Raw genomic sequence first — 16,775 nt, 5'->3', positions numbered from 1 at the left:
CAAATACTCCTTATTACAAATTTTTCTTTATTACAAAATCCTGAGCATGTAATTCTATAACGTAACAACATCACACTTAAGCACACCATACGACATTCTGGATGAAATACTCAAAACTACACCCACATCACCCTGCCAACCACACGGAAGCCGGCGTCACTTCTCCCCTGTGCACACATGGGTCCTCGGCAGACGGACTCCAACAATACAGTCTTCAAAAGAACTGTGGGGGAAAAGGGAGGAGGACCTTAAAATATGACAATACACTTACAGAAATGTTACAAACCATAAGGAAATATTTCGAACACTAATTTTCATGTCTTTTGTCTGAACAAAATGGGAAGTTGGGGAACAAGCTATTATAAATTACCGATGATGTCAACTTGTGTGGCCATTTTTGCTTTTAACAGTAAGCTAAAAAAAAATTTAGTACAATCTAAAACTTGCTTCTTTAAAGACCACAGAGGTAGTACTTATCCTAGTTTTTTCCTTTTGCACAATTTTTTTTAAAGATTTATTTATTTTCAGAGAGGGAAGGGAGGGAGATAGAGAAACATCAATGTGCGGTTGCTGGGGGTTATGGCCTGCAACCCAGGCATGTACCCTGACTGGGACTTGAACCTGCAACACTTTTTTGTACAATTTTTAAACAAATGTCCAAATCTTAGTTCCCTGCATCTGCAGCTGCCCGAATTTCAGCTGCAGAACCCAAATGCAGCAAGAAGCCTTTCCTTGAAAACTGCCAGCAAGCCCTCAGCTTATAGACAACGGACATTTTGATTGCCATGTTCATCTCAGTATACAAAAGTTGCTTGCAAATATTAAAACATTTTTTTCGTTTCTGGAAGATTAGCTCAATATCGTTAGTAAAGACTTTTGCAAACTTTCTGGAAAGCTCTTACCATATCACTAGAACTTTTTAAAAAAGTTTTGCATAGTTTTCTTTCCTCCAGATTCATAACAAGGTCCATTCCCTTGCCCTCCACCCCACCGCCCCCCATTTTCTCTGTACAGAAACAGCCCCCCCCCAAAAAAAAAAAAAAGTCCAGGATCTCATAAAAATGTTGGCATGGTGGCCTTTTCTGTGAGAGTAGGTGGGATTGCTGTCTCTTCTGCAGACGGCTGTCCTGTGTGTACCAGGTTTTTCTCTGTGCTGTTTGTACTCTCCCATTTCCCTTCCTTTTTCTTTGAAAATCACCTGCTTCAGTTCACTGTCTGGCCCTCACATGTTCAAGAGGAGCAGTGTGCTGTTAATGGCCGTGCTGGGACGTGTGAGGTCCGCTGGGCGCAGCTGGCTGGGCACTTAGTGCGCGGGAGATACATGCGGATCCTGTGCCAGAGGTCCCCGGCCTGGCAGGGCACCCCAGAGTGAGGAGAAGGAGGTAACCACAGGGTGTGGAGGGGCAGGGAGCAGGAGGCTGAAGGTGGCTTCAGGACTTGAACACCAAGACCATGGAGCCAAGCACCATGCCAGTTGTGCCCTGCTGCGAGTAGGGCATGCTGTAGGTGGGTGAGACATTGGTGTAGGTCTGCGAGCCAGTCATGGAGTTGTACTGCAGGGTGCCCACATGGTACCGGTGCCTGGGCAGGGCTGTGCGTGTGGAGGCCCAGGTTCTGCAGATAGCCCAGCTGGTGCTGCATGGTGCTGTAGACGCCGCTGCTCCAGCCGTTGAGTGCATACCTGTCCACGCACTGGTTCACACTTGTGCCCAGGCCCACTCCCACCACGACCCCGCGTGCCAGGCTGTTTTCTCCCGGGGCCTGCAGCCCTCAAGGCAGCATGTACTTACCCTTCTTCATGAGCGTCTTGGTTTTCTGCCGGGGCCAGTATTTATAATTTGTGTGCTCCTTTGTGCGGCGCTTGTAGTTGCTCAGCCTCATCAATGAATTGTCGCTTCGTCTCCAACAAGTTTCCACTCAGCACCCAGGAGCTTGCTGATCTCCAAGTGGGGTATCTTGGGGTTCTCTTGGGCCATCTTGTGCCGCTGCCCACAGGACCACACCATGAAGGCGTTCGTGGGCCGCTTCACGTGGTCCAGGCTGTTCTGGTTGCTGCACCCCCGAAGTTTGCTGCGGGCCCTGCAGCTTCAGCTCTGTCTCTGTCACATTGAGCAGGCGGGTGCTGTGCAGCCAGGACTCCTATGTCACTTTTAATAGCTGGATAACCTTAGGGGGAATGTACTATGCAGTTTATAACACTTTTGAATAATTAGGTGGTTTAGATGCTAACTACTACGAAGAGTGTGGCCCTGGACATCACCGCACTACTAATTCCTCCTGGTGGTTCTGTATGTGAAGTGCTGTGCTAGCTCTGTCTTGGGTGTGTTTGCTACTTCATGGGGTCCTTGAAGCAACCCTGACAGGCAGGACCTAGAACAGATGACTCACAGAAGGTTGTCTTGGTTTAGGATTGTCAGTGTCCATCCTGTATACCTGTGATTACCACATAAGGATCTCCCAGGGTTTGCATGAAATTCAGGTTCCTGGCCCCACCACTCAGAAGTCCCAGAGGAAGGGCCAAGAAACTTAAATGCCTGAGATTCTTCCAGATTAAGCTGGGGAGGCGGGGCCATCCACCACACTGGACACTAGCTACCCCAGAACACTTTTCACTGTATAAGCCTCCTGCCTTTCGGGGCTTACAGAGAAGTCAGGGATGTGAGAATCAGAAAGTGCAGATCAAGTCCTGCAGGAGTCCAGAAGAGAACAAGGTTGCTTCTTGACAATTTGGCAGAGGCAAGGATCAGAGAAGATTGCTCCATATAGACAGCAGGAGGGAGGAGGAGAGACAGATGGCATTTGAGCAGGCTCTGAAGGCTGGGTAGGAGTCCAGCAGTTAGGGAGGGCAGGCTGGGCACACCAGGCAGCGGCAGGAGCAGGTTGGGCATGGAGCAGGCTCAGGATGTGTGTGAGAAATGGCCGTGTTTGACTTGCAGCATAGAGCACAAGATGGGGGCAGCGAGGCCATTCTGGGGGGTCTTGAGCGCCAGGCTAAAGAGCTTGGCCCTCACCCTGTGGGTAGTGGGAACAGGGAGGATGTCAAAGGTGCCATGCAGGTGACATGATTCTAAGATGGGGCTTGTTAACACACTGATTCAGAAGCCTGGGCAGGGCCCAGGTGAGGCCCGTGCTGCAGGCCACCCTGGGGTAGGGAAGGGATGGAGTAGTGGTCAGGATGCTCTGCAGCGGGAGGGCCAAGGGCCCACAATGGGATGGCAGTGAGTGAGAGAGGGGACAGGGACAGGAGGAAAAACAGCATCTCCCAGCCCCATTTTCACCACCCAGAAGCCCATCAGCCAGCTAGCAGCATGGGTTAAACTAGCTGCCCCTGCTTTCACGCTTCAGTGAAACACCTCCCAGGCCCAGAACTGGCTGCCGTCCCTGCCTTCTGGTCACCTCCTGACACACGACTCTCCCCTTGGTGAAGAAGAAAAGCCCAGGGATGGAGTGTGTGGTGTTAATGATGATAACGAGCTGGCTGAGGCCTTTGCCAGGGGAGGGCCAGAACCGGTCTTTAGAGAGCCGAAAGGAGGCTGGGTGGAAGCAGTGGGGCACCCACAATGAAGGTAATTAGGTGTCGGCTTATGGTAATTAGTCCTGCAAAGAGGCTGCCGTCCGAGGTAGACACAGCCAAGTTGGGTAATTATTAGGAAAGCGGAATGTCAAGTTCTCTCTGTGGCAGAGGGGGTGTAGAGCTTAACCAAGAATGACCTTGACTTTTCTTAGGAGGGATGTATGCTGCAGTTCTCTCAAATAGCCTGGAGGGGGAGACAGAGACTAGGGCTACAAAACTGCTCCTTGGGAACTGTCTAGGTCAGATGGTGGCGTGAGGATTAGCATTCCAGAGCCAAATCCGGCTCCCTGAGGTCTGGTCTCTGATCACGAGACTCCAGGGGCAGCCACTTTCAGGCAGGGGTAATGCAGATGGGAGTCCAGGGAGGGCTGTGGAAATTAGCGCCGCCTTGGCTGGCGTAGCTCAGTGGATTGAGCGTGGGCTGCGAACCAAAGTGTCACAGGTTCGATTCCCAGTCAGGGTACATGCCTGGGTTTCAGGCCACAGCCCCCAGCAACCGCACATTGATGTTTCTCTCTCTCTCTATCTCCTCCCCTTCCCTCTCTAAAAATAAATAAAATCTTAAAAAAAAAAAAAAAGAAAGAAAGAAACTAGCGCCCAGCTTTGGAAAGACGCAATATCAATGCAGGGGACTTCCAGGGAACGTGGGCCCGACCAGGAAGAAAACACTCCCCTCCCCATTAGCCCTGCCAGGTGGGCTCAAGGCCATGCCCCACAAGAGGAGTTGGCAGAGCAGCCGAGAGGGTAACTTCCCACTTCTGTTCATGGGGAACCCTGGGCTCCTCCCTGTGTAGACAGCGAGGCAGGCTGCACCTTCCAGCACATGTCCGGGAAGGGGGCGGGGAGACTTAAGGAATACAAACCCAGGACAGCCAGGAGGAAAAGGCCCAGCGCCTGAGGCCTACAGCTGCGGGGCCTCCCAGTGCTCTCAGCTCTGAGTTCCAGAAGAGTGTTTCCTGGACATCTCTAGGTGGATCTCCTCAATTAACCCATTTCATTTATTTATTTATTATTGGTTTGAAAGAGAGGGAGAAACAGTGATTTGTTGTTCCACTTATTTATGCATATGGTGGGTGGTTGCTTCTTGTATGTGCCCTGACCCGGGATTGAACCTGCAACCTTGGCATATTGAGACAATGCTTCAACCAACTGAACTACCCAGTCAGGACCTCAATTAACCCACTTTAAGAGGCCACCCACATCCTCCCCGGCCTGCCATCCTGAGGCTGCAGGGCTCACTGCCCTGAGGAAGTCACAGTCCCCTGCCACTGCCCAGCTATTCTCAAAGTCTTGACAGAGAAGCACCACCCTGCTCTCCCATCCTGTGTGTCTGTCTTTCTGTCTGTCTGTCCCACTGTAAGTGTGGGATGAGGCTGTCAGCTCACACAGGGCCTTCTCCCCATTTTAGAGCCATTCCGAATTCTCCAGCTGGCAACCAAGCCCAGTCAAACAGCTCCGGTAGGGAGTCTTGGCAAGTCCCTCTCCTCTCAGCCCCCTCCCTTCCTTCCTGGGAGCCTCAGGCTGGCCTTGTCCCCCTTGGGAGAGGTCACAGCCAGGCTGCCCGGTCCCCCTGACCTGAGCACTCCATCACCCTGTGTTGCCCCTTCCTCTCCCTAAGCCACCAACCAGCTCAGCTCCACTGCAAACCCCACCTTCGTTGCCTAAAAATAACTTTTTTCCACCCTGCTCTCTCCCTCCTGGGCTCCTGCAGGTGCTAATATTCTCCCAGCCAGGCTGAGCCTTGTGCTAGGCAGACTGCAGGCCAGTAATTAGGTTAACCCCCGTCCTGCCAGGGACAGAGGCCCAGTGGGTGGGTGGAGCTGGGTAGGGGTGATTGGAAATGTTCCTTTCATGGGCTGGGGTGATTCTGCATGGAGTGTGTGTGTGTGTGTCATGCTGGGTATGTGGTAAGTGATGTGTGTATGAATGTGTGGTGTGGTACGTTGCCTGTGTATGTGACGTGTGTGTGTGTGTGTGTGTGTGTGTGTGTGTGTATGCAATGCCTATTCGCATTGCAGAGCATCTTGTTCTCACCCAGAAACTTCTCCAGCTGCCATCTCCCAGCATGCCTGCGAGGAGGCCTCTTGCAAACAGGAAAGCAGAGAGGAACTGCCCGGCCAGCCCCACCCCAGTGTGAGCCCAATGCAGCTTTAGCTGCCTTTACAGACAGCTACTCTGTCCCAGGCACCTACTGGGCATGGGGACGTGGGGACAAATAGCGAACTGAGACTGAAGTCAAGTGACCTTGCCAGCAGTGACTGGTGGGTGGGACCTGAGTCCTCACTGAAACCTGAGCGAACGCCAGCCCAACATGCTTTCCACAGGGGAGAATCAGGGTCACCAGCTGGCTGTTGCCAGAAGGGACTGTGGGAGGGGCCACAGGAGGGGGCGGAAGGGGGCGCTGACCACAGGCTGGAGAGTCCCGGCACAGAAGCAGGGTCTATGATTGGTGCTGGGTGCCAGGCCTCTCCTAGGGGCCCTGCCGTGACTGAGGCACATTTATGGCCATGTGTGTTTAAATGTTAGAAACAACACATGGAGCCGCATTGCTCATACAGGCTGAGTACGAACAGGACCTGATTTAAAGATAAAGCTAAATAGCTGTACGGAAGGTATGTGGAGGGGCAAAACATGAAGATAGGACAAAATTGTGGCTCCATGCTACATTATAATTTGACGCCATGCTTCCCAGGTCAACAGAACCTTCCAGAAGGATCCCAGCAGGGCTGGAGCAGTCCCAAAGGGCAGCCGAGACGATGAGGCTGCTGAGGACCGACAGGAGTTCACCTCACTCTAGACCCCCCACGCCTCCAACCCTCCCTGGTTGTGGATCCTTGAGCAAATTACTGAACTTCTCCGGGCCTCAGCTTCCTCACCAGTAAAATGGAAGTGATAATGCCCATTGCCTGGCTGGCTGAGAGGATTGAGTATACAAGATCCACAACACACAGTAGGCACTCAGTAAGTGGTGCCTATCTCCAGGATTTTCCTCACAGGGAGGCTCCTGGTCTGGGGGCGGGGCTGCTGGGAGGACGGCTCTGGCTGGGCCCAGCAAGACAAAGAAGCAGTTGCTGGAGGAGCAGCCCCAGGCTGTGCAGATGCACAAGGCCTCATTGCTTCCCCCAACCCCCAAATCCCAACTCCTGCACAAATACACACAGGGCTGGGCCAGCACAAGCTTTGTCTGGGCTGAGCAAGCTGGGCTCTGGCTCAGAAAGCAAATTCAGCCTGCCAGGGTCCCTGAAGGAGTAATGAAAGCAAGACCAGGGAGGAGGAAGAGACCCCTCTGCTATCAGTGCATGGGGAGGTTTTTTAATTGTGCAATTAAATGCACTGATACTGTGTGTACACATGTACACACGCAGACCTTTTCCAGCTAGCCCCGCTTTCCTCCTGCCCCACACTGACAGCCTGCCCCAAGTCATCCTCCTCCCCCCAGAACAGGGCCGCTGAGTGGGCAGGCTGGGGATGGTCCAGCCCAGGGCCCTGGGGCTCCCCCCTGGCTCTGCTTCCTAGCCCTGCCCCCAGCTCACTCAGCCTGCTGTTTCAGCTTGGGCTGGGCCTGGAGCTCCGGCAGACCCCTGCCAGGACATGAGTTGCCTGTCCTTTCACGTAAGGCATGTTTCTACAGCTCGGAGAGGGCTCCTCTTGGACCACTGAACAGTCAGACTTCATGGAAAAGATGGGCCCACATTAGAACCCCACGAAGGGACCCTCAGTCAATGCACTCCTGCCTCTGGGTGCCTGGGGGCCCCGTTCATTATGGATGTGCTTCTCCCATAGGCAGGCCATCTCTGGCCATCTCTGTCCCAGAACCTCTTGCTGGTGCATATATGTGTGCATGCACACATGTGTGGGGGGCCCATGTTGCTGCAGAGATGTGTGTACTGTGTGTGTCAGAAATCGTGTGATGTGATGCATGTGTGTCTGAGGGTGGTACAGGTGTAGGGGAGGCATAGATAGGTTTGTGAGTGTGTGTACATAAATGAGTAGACACAGCATGGGTCCTAGAATTAAGCCCGAGACATTGCTGGAGGCAAAAATGACAAAACTTCCCTGGCTGGTATAGCTCAGTGGATTGAGCATGGGCTGCTAACCAAAGGGTCGCCAGTTTGATTCCCAGTCAGGGCACATGCCTGTGTTGCAGGCCGGGTCCCCAGTAGGGGCCATGTGAGAGGCAACCACACACTGATGTTTCCCTCCCTCTCTTCCTCCCTCCTTTCCCCTCTCTCTAAAAATAAATAAATAAAACCTTTAAAAAAAAGAAATCCTGATTTTTTAAAAAATGACAAAACTGAAGCTGCCCTACTTTGGGCACATTGTGAGAAGGCAGGGGTCTTGGAAACAACAATAGTGCTGGGAAAAAAATGGAAGGCAGCAGGAAAAGAGGAAGAATGAATATGGACTGACTCCATGGAAGAAGCCGCGGGCATGCATCTACAGGAGCTGAGTGGGGCTGCTGAGGACAGGACCTTGTGACCATCACTCATTCACAGGGTCTCTAGGAACCAAAGCCAACTCAATGGCTTGTGCCAACAACCATGAGGCTTGCATGTGGCACATATATGTGGTGAGCGTACAGGGTGTGCACATGAGGCACAGGTGTGGGACAGGTGATTAGGATGTATCTATGCAGCATGTATATGGGGCATATATTTGGGGCGTGAAGGAGTGTGGGGGCATGCACGTAGCGTGTATATGAGATGTGTATAAGCTGTGTGTGAGTCTGGTGCATGTGTGTGCTGTGTGGATGTGTGCAATGGGTTCAGGTAACTGGAATCTATTCCACTGGCAGACAGATACTGGAGATAAAACTGGGTCACAACCTCCAAGACAACCTCAGCTGCCGTCACTGCAGCTACCCCTCCCCATTTCCACCCCCACGCCCCACCAGTGCCCTGTCCTGGGCAGCATGTAGGGACTTAGGCACGTGCTCCAGGCCTCCAAGGACAGCTCAACGCACACTCCTTGGGAGTAAGCATCCTCAGACCAGGACACCTACCCACAGGGACAGCCTGGATGCTTTCTGGACCCAGATAGAGTAGGTGCCCAGTGTGAGATGGAGGGAAGACAGGTGGTGGAGATGACCTATGGTGACCTGCAAGGAAAAGCAGATGCACATCACAGGCTACAGCGATGGCTGTGGGGCTGGGGCTGGCCGCCTGCAGCCCTCCTTTGTCGCCCTGCTGACATGCTCCCCTTGTTTCCATCCTGTCTTCTTTCACCCATTTTCTCTCCTCACTCTAACCTTCTCACCCCTGGGCACTGAAACTTCTTTTCTTAAAATACAATATACATACAGAAAGTGTAGAGATGGTTCATATACAGCTCAATGAATTTTCACAAATTGAACACACCCATGCACCCAGCATCCGGATCGAGAAACAGAGCGTTACCAGCCATTTGAGTGATTTCTCACCCATTCATTCATTTGCCAGTTCATTTACTCATTTTCCCCTTTACACACACTATATCCACTCCTCTGTGCACAGACACCCATACACACATCTACACCTCCTATGTGCCTGTAAGACGCTGGCCAACCTCAGGGGCAGGACAGCTGTGTTGGCCAGAGTCACACACCCACCACATGGACAACTCACAAGGGGTCAGGCCTGGGGTCCCAAGAAGCCCTGGGGCAGAGGAAGACATGCTGAGGAGCCAAGGAATTGCCAGCTAGGTTCTAGGAGGCCTGTCCCTCCCACAGGCCTACATGCAAGGGCCTGAGTGTGTTGGAGCCTTGGGGAGGTGGAGGAGGAATGTGCACCCTGGTCAGGGCGGGGGCCAGGGCCCCAGGCCCAGGGAGTGGGAATAACACTGTGCGAAGCTCTGAGGCCTGTGGCTCAGGGGGCAAGCTTGGCTTTGGGTCAGATAGATTGTGGCTCAGGTCATTGTCCAGGTCACATATGGACTGGATGGCTGTGGGCAGCTATGAACCTCTCTGACTCCCAGTGCCCTCACCTGTGCAGTGAGACAATGATTCTCAGCTCAGGGGCTCACTGTGAGAATTAGAGGTAAGGAGGACAAGCATCATCACTGGGATACCACAGTGTTCAAAGTGGGTCACTCTCACTCCTGGGCCCAGGCTAAGGGGACCTGGGTCTGTGGGGGATTTAATTCCAAGCCCCCCGAGTGGATAACGATGAGGCTGCTGATTACAGCCCCTAACTTCAGCCAGGACTTGCCTTGGGCCCGGGTGGGGGCTGAACCACTGGGACAGTTGTAAGACCTTGGTGGGGGAGGGGGTTCCCATCTACAGCCCTCAGGAAGAAGCAGGCAGAACCCACAGGCCCAGAGTACATTCCCCCTTCCCCCGTTTACCCTGATCCCAGCAAAAGCTTCCTTCCTTCATTCTACCATCCCAGGGACCTGCAAAAGGACCCTAATGAAGGCAATGCTTAATCCAGAGCAATGGCTCCTTATGGTGGACTTACAAGTTGAGAGGAAAGCAGGAGGCTGGAAGGAGGAGGGGAGCCCAGGGGAGGTGAGTAGGGGAGGCTGCTGCCTCTGCTCATTTTTTATTAAAGATCTCCTTCAAGGTCAGCCTTGCCTGTCTGCCACAAGGGACTCCTCAATTTCCCAGGCTGGGCAAGGAGAGAGAGAGAGATGCTGTAAGTAGGGGGAGGAAATGGAGAGGAAGAAGCCTGAGGTGGGCCAGATGGAGAGGTACAGAGGGAAAAAGGCAGTATGATCCGTGAACGCAGTGTGGACCCAGCAGAGTGCAGGACGTTGAGAGGCGCCAGGGCGACAGCAAAGGGAGTGAGGAGTGAGAAGGGACAACAGCAGGGGAACACTGATGGGCTGGGTCCAGGGCAAGGAATGGACAGTTAAAGTATCAGATGTGGGAGGGACACAGAATTCCAGGTTTTGTTATTTTTCAGGTAAAAAGCACCAGAACACTTACTGGCCTTTCACCTGCATCACCAGTTTACTGCAAGGCTATAGCAACGAGATCTATAATAATTAGAAAAGGAATACGTCTCTCAGAGACAGGAATTATTAGCCCCATTTTACAGAAGAAAAAACTGAGGCTCAAAGAGGCTTTTCCTAATTCCCAGGACTAGTCAGTAGCAACTCTGGGCTCAGGCAAGGGAATGGCCCGGGGTGTGAGGACTGTGAGCTCCAGGGTAGATCAGGGCCACAGCAGCAGCTCTGCAAGTTCGGGAGTGCCTGTGGGTCTGCCTCAAAGAGCATGCCTCCATAGATACGGCCCATTAAAGATGGCCACCAGCTCCTGGTCCCTCCTCCCATCCAGAGGTGGAATCCGTATCCCTACTTTGAATATGAATGAGTAAGGGAGCACTATTTTAAATAGGCTGCTTTAACCTATAGACGATGGGGAAAGTGATGTGCCCTCTGAGCCCAGGCACTAAGTGATTGGCAGCTTCCACCTCCCCTCTTTTGGGACACTTGCTCCCAGATCCTTGAGCTGTGGTAAGAAGTCTAAGAACTCTGCTGGAGGCGGTACGTGAAGAGGCCTGGGAGTACCCGGAGAAGGAGGGAAGGAGAGCTGAGCCCTGTCCTCCAGCCATCACCACCAGAGCCCCAGACAAGTGAATGAAGGTGCCTTGTACGTACCTGCTGATCCACACCCCACCCATAAGCTGAAAACTACCAAGTGATTCCATTTAATGTCTCATGGAACAGAAGAATCACTCAGCCAAGTCCTGCCCAAATTTCTGACCCACAAACTTGTGAGATATAATAAAACAGTGGTTGTTTTGCGTCATTAAGTTCTGGAATATTTGTTAGGCCACAACAGACAGCCATTAGAGCAGGTCTGGAGAGCGTTCAGACACCAAGTTTAACGAGGACCTGATATAGTGGGTCTGACGCAGAGCCCTGAGGAAACGCGTTGAGAAGCACTGGAGGAGAGGGAATGACTTCAAGGCCAAGTGCCCCCAAGATGCATGCCTATATCACATTGCCTACACCACATCGCCTACAGTCACTTTGCACAAAGATATAAATGGAAAGAAACAGGCAGAGCCAGAGGAAAAGGGAGCAGAGTAGATTGCGGAGTGGAGAGGGAAAGAAAGGTGGAAAGGCAGGACAGAGAACAGCTTGGAGACAGACAGAAAAACAGACAACTTAACTCAACCAGCAGGGATTCTTGCCTCCTCTGTGCTGGTGCAGGATATATGGAGAGCCATGGCCCAGCCTTGCCTTTGTGGATTTCATGTTCCAGACAGAAGACGGCAGGGAGAGAGGGTGGCAGAGACGAGGCAGAATAAGAGAGAAAGGGCAGGGCTAATTCTGAGGTCACAGTCTCTGGGCCTGTGAGCGCGGGTGAGTGAAAGCACCAGCCTGGCTTAGCCAGGCCCCTCATCACAGGGCCTTTCTGGCTCTTGTCTCTGAGCATGAGGCCCCTGGAAGGTCTGATCAGGCACCAGGGGTGGGAGGCTGGGTACCCGGAAAGGGAATTTTCCTTGGAGCCGAAGGACATGGAAACTGAAAAAGGTGCTACAGCAAACATAATAAAGGCCTGGTCAGGATGCAGGGGCTGGTGGAGGAGGAGAGAGGGGAGGGGGCAACGCCAAATTTAGCGGCAGACTGAAGGTGAGCGAGCCTGGCTGTGGGAGGAGTGGGAGAGTATGACTCTGCTCCAGGAGCAGGGCTCTGAATCAGACACGGAGTCCCAGGTCTACTCCGAAATGGTTTATTTGGGGCACCAGTGTTCTCGGAATACAACAGCAGAACGCAAGACAGCCACACTTTGGCTGGTGAAGCTAGGCAGAAGATGGACTGAGAAACACCAAGCATTAAGGGAAGCATTTTAGACATTCAGTCAACAAATATTTACTGAGCACCTGTGCCTCCTATGTGCTGAAACTGGGAATATAGCTGGGAGCAAAGTCCTTGCCCTCGTGGAGTTCAAGGTCTAGAGTGTGAAGAGAGAAAAAAACACAAGTGGTTGGATAATGTGACAGATGGTGCTAAGATAAAAATAAAAGAGGGGCCTCTACAGAAACTATGCAAATGGCAATACGCACACACAAAGATGCTCAACGTCACCCATCGTCAGGGAAAGGCAGATCACAGCCGAATGAGACACCAGTTCAAAACTATTTGGATGACTACATTTTTCAAAACAAAAGAAAGTAACAAGTGTTGACAAGGCTGTGGAGAAACTGGAACCCTTGTGCGTTCTTAGTGGGAATTACCCTGATGCAGCTGCTGTGGCAAATGGCACGGCAGTTCCGCAAAAATCACACAGAGAATTGCTGTGCAATCCAGTAATTTCACTTCCGGGTGCGCGCCTTGAAGAACTGAGAGCAGAGGCTCAGGCAGATGCTTTCACCCTCATGGTCACGGCAGCATTATTCACAATGAATAAACAAAATATGGTCTACCCATATAATGGACTATTATTCAGCCTTAAAAAGGAAAAAAAGTTCTGACACATTCTACAACATGAATGAATCTTGAGGACTTTGTGCTAAGATACAAACAGGCAAATTCTGTATAAATCCATCTATATAAGGCATCTATGCCTACCCAGAGTAGTCCAGTTCGTGGAGACAGAGAGTAGGATGGCGGGTGCGGGGGGCCGGGGTGGGGAGACATGAGGACTTAGTGTTTCATGTGCACAGAGCTGCAGTTTGGGTGGGGGTGATGGCTACACGGCAATGTGCTGTAATTAATGCCACTAAGCTGTATGTTTTATTTTGTTTAAGATTTTATTTATTTTATGTTTCTAGAAAGAGAGAAATGAAAGGAGGAAGGGAGGGAGTGAACATTGATGCAAGAGAGAAACATCAATTGGTAGCCTCTCGTGCATGCTCCCACTGGGGACTGAACCTGCAACCTAGGCGTGTGCGGGAGTCAAACCAGCAACCTTTCAATTTGCAGGACGATGCCCAACCAACTGAGCCACATCAGAAGAGCAATTTGTACATTTTAAATAGTTAGGCTCAGTTGGTTGGGCGTCATACTGCAAAGCAAAAGGTTGCCAGTTCCATTCCCAGTCAGGGCACATGCCTGGGTTGTGGGTTTAGTCCCTGGTTGGGGTGTGTGCAGGAAAAAAACAATCAATGTTTCTCTCTCACATCAATGTTTCTCTCCCTCTCTTTCACCCTCCCTTCCTCTGTCTCCAAGAATTATTAATTAATTTATTAAAATCTATAGTTAAAATGTTAACTGTTATGTATCCTTTACCACAATAATTCCTTTTTGAAAGATTTTATTTACTTATTTTGAGAGAAAGGGAAAGGGAAGGAGAAAGAGTGAGAAAGAAACATCGATTGGTTGCCTCTTGTGTGTCCCCAAACTGGGTACCTGGCCTTCAACCCAGCCATGTGCCCTGACTGGGAATCGAACCAGTGACCTTTCAGTGCACAGGCTGGCACTCAACCCACTGAGCCACACCAGCCAGGGCCACAATAATTCTTTTAAGGGAGTGAAAAATAGTGTTGGGCAAAGAGATGCTGTTTAATATGAGGAGGTCTTGGAAGGGCTCATTGATCAAGTGCCACTGGAGCAGAGATGTGTGTTCCAGAAAAGAGTAAATGGGGAACGTCAGGTACCAGCAGGACCAGGAACAAGCAAGCCCTGGCCCAGGCAGATATCATGGGAGGTGAAGAGGAAGGACAGTTCCAGGCGGTGGAAGCCCTGCAGGAAGAAGGGGGAACTAGAGGACTCAAGGACTCACAAGGCTCTGACTTGAGATGGGACTTAGGAAGGGAGGTTGCATGGGCCAGGGACCCAGAATAAAGTAGACAGACCCTTCAAGGTTTAATCAAAGAGCTTGAAGAAGGGACTGTACACAGAGGTGTGGGTAAGGATATGGGAATGGCGCAATAAAGAATAGAGGAGCACCTGGAGACGTATATTGGTGGGAACCATTACTACCTCTATGCCTGAAGTCACCACAGGGAAGAAGCAATGCCAGAACTTGGCCAGAAGACATGGAGCTGTGGACAAGGGGCTATTGGAGCAGAGCTGGAGAGGATCTCAGCAAGGGAATAAATACCTCACTTCTCTCTCCTTCCAGCCTTCATTATCCTGGTGATGCTTCACCCTTGGATGAATCCAACCAGAAGTCAAGAACAAGGGAGCCTGGGTAACCTGGCTACAGAGGTCAGCTTCCCCAGGCCCTGAGCAGAGCAGAGATCGGTGGGAAAGAGACCCATAGGGGTAAACAGAGAAAAGCCAACACAGATGGTGATGCCCTTTGTTGAAATGAGTAACACAAGGGAAGGAGCCCTCTTTAGAGAATTAGCAGGCTGGCAGGGAAACCAAGACAGAGGCCTGCCTATTCCTCTGTTCCAGGGCAAAGCAGTGCAAGGGGTGAGAGTGCTCCTGGGGCTCCCATCCCAGGTGTGGTGGAAGAGATGTCCCAAGGAGGTTGGAAAAGCTTGCTGCCAGCCAGCTTGCAGGGGCCTCTCCCTATCTCCCCTGATGCAGCTCTCACTGCAAATCTATGGAGCAGTGGCTGTAAGACACAGATGAGAGGACCTTGACCTGTGTGGCTCAGGTGGTTGAGTGTCATCCTGCAAACTAAAAAACTGCAGGTCCCATTCCCAGTCAGGTCACGTGCCTAGGTTGCAGGTTCAGTCACCATTGGGACGTGTACAGAAGGCAACCCATCAATGTTTCTCTCATGCATCGATGTTTCTCTCCCTTTCCTTCTTCCTCCCTTCCCCTCTCTAAAATAAAAAATTAAAAAAAAAAAAAAAACACAGGCAGATGAGGGGGAGGGCAGGAGGAGTTATGCCCAACTGGGACAAAGTATTCCTGGGCACTAGTCCCAAATAGTGGTGAGGCCAGGGCTGGTCAGAAACCAAATCAGTGTGGTGAGGTTTAAAGCCAATTTGACTTCATTTAAGGAAGGGCTTCACTCTGAGAGGTTAGCCTCCCGCACCTCCTCTGGCCTCCCCCACACTCCTTCCACAAGCCCAGCCATGGCTCCCCAGCCAAAAAAAGGCAGGCAACCCCCCCGCCCGGAAAAAAGGGCAACCCATCCCAGACAGGGAGAACAAGCACACTGGTGCTAGGCCAGCCCAAAGCCCCAGCCGATGAAATATTCATGCAGCCAGAAGGCAGGAGACCCACAGAGGACTCACCCCTGGGGCTATGGGGCTGTGGTAAGGCAGTAGCAGCTGTAGCCCCCCCCCCCGCCCCCCCAACTCAAGCTTTGTTCTGCAGACTAGGCTGGGCCTGCAGTATCAGGGATCCAACCACTCACACACAAACACACACACACAACACACTCTGAAGACACATGTGAGGGTGAAGAAATTTGGGGGAAGAAGAGGGGAGGAGGGTGCACACAGACTCGAACACGGACACAGAAACAGAGGCACAATCACACGTATGTACAGATGGGGACACATGCACGTAAACCCACAAACAGCAATTGTACACTGGACCCAGGGATGACTCTCACGTTCATGCATATGCCTTCTTAAAATCTGCCTCACTCGCCTCACCCTAGTCCCAGCCCTTCCCAAGCCTGCTCAGGTACTTCCAGCCCAGCTTGCTGAGGCAGGAAACTTCCACCGGGACACCATTGGTGGGCTCCAAGCAAAGGCCTCCACATTCCCGGCTTCCCTTAAGGAAAGGTTTCTGGGCTTCCAACCCCTTGGAGAGCTCCCCCACGCCCCCAATATCTTCCACTAGCGGGATTACTGTTTACACAAGGAAAGGGAACGGGGAGCCTCAGGACGGACAGATCATCCAAAGTTAGGAAAAGTAACCAAAGGGTGTCTTGAACTCAGAACTCCAGACACCCAACCGAGTGAGCACCACCGAAGGTTCAACGATTCCATTCTCAAAATTTCTCTCATCCGTTGAGATGTCCCCCGCCAGCACCTAACCCAGCCTTGGTCCGGCCACCAGGATGCACGATGAAAGGGGTGTTCTGGAGCGGTCCCCCAGCTGCATCGTGCGGCCGTCTTAGATGTCGCTGCGCAATGTCCTGGCCAGAACTCAGCATCCTGAATTCTACTCCCAATTCCAAATTAATAACCTCCCTTGCTCCAGACGTCTCCTGAGTCTGGGGTGCCCCCACCCACAAGAAGTGGAACAGATGTCCCAGAGTGGCACACCGCCGCATCTCGCGCCTTCGCTGCGGGGCGAGGAGAGGTGGCTGGGGGGGGGGGGGGGGGGGGGGGGTAAGAGCCTCCACACCTACAGAGGGCGCTGTGGGAGTCTGGCCTCTCTGGCCGGCAGGCGGGCAGGGAGGCCGCCTCCATGGTGG

General features: G+C 52.1%; 1 pseudogene; it reads right to left on the bottom strand.

Annotated features, from left to right (window-relative positions):
* Positions 1-1,430: 1,430 nt before the first annotated feature.
* On the bottom strand, positions 1,431-16,770 carry LOC114499774 (annotated as a pseudogene).
* Positions 16,771-16,775: the final 5 nt, after the last annotated feature.

This window comes from Phyllostomus discolor, chromosome 3, assembly GCF_004126475.2.
Source record: "Phyllostomus discolor isolate MPI-MPIP mPhyDis1 chromosome 3, mPhyDis1.pri.v3, whole genome shotgun sequence".
Taxonomy (NCBI): domain Eukaryota; kingdom Metazoa; phylum Chordata; class Mammalia; order Chiroptera; family Phyllostomidae; genus Phyllostomus; species Phyllostomus discolor.
This window is presented reverse-complemented; position numbering and strand designations above follow the sequence as displayed.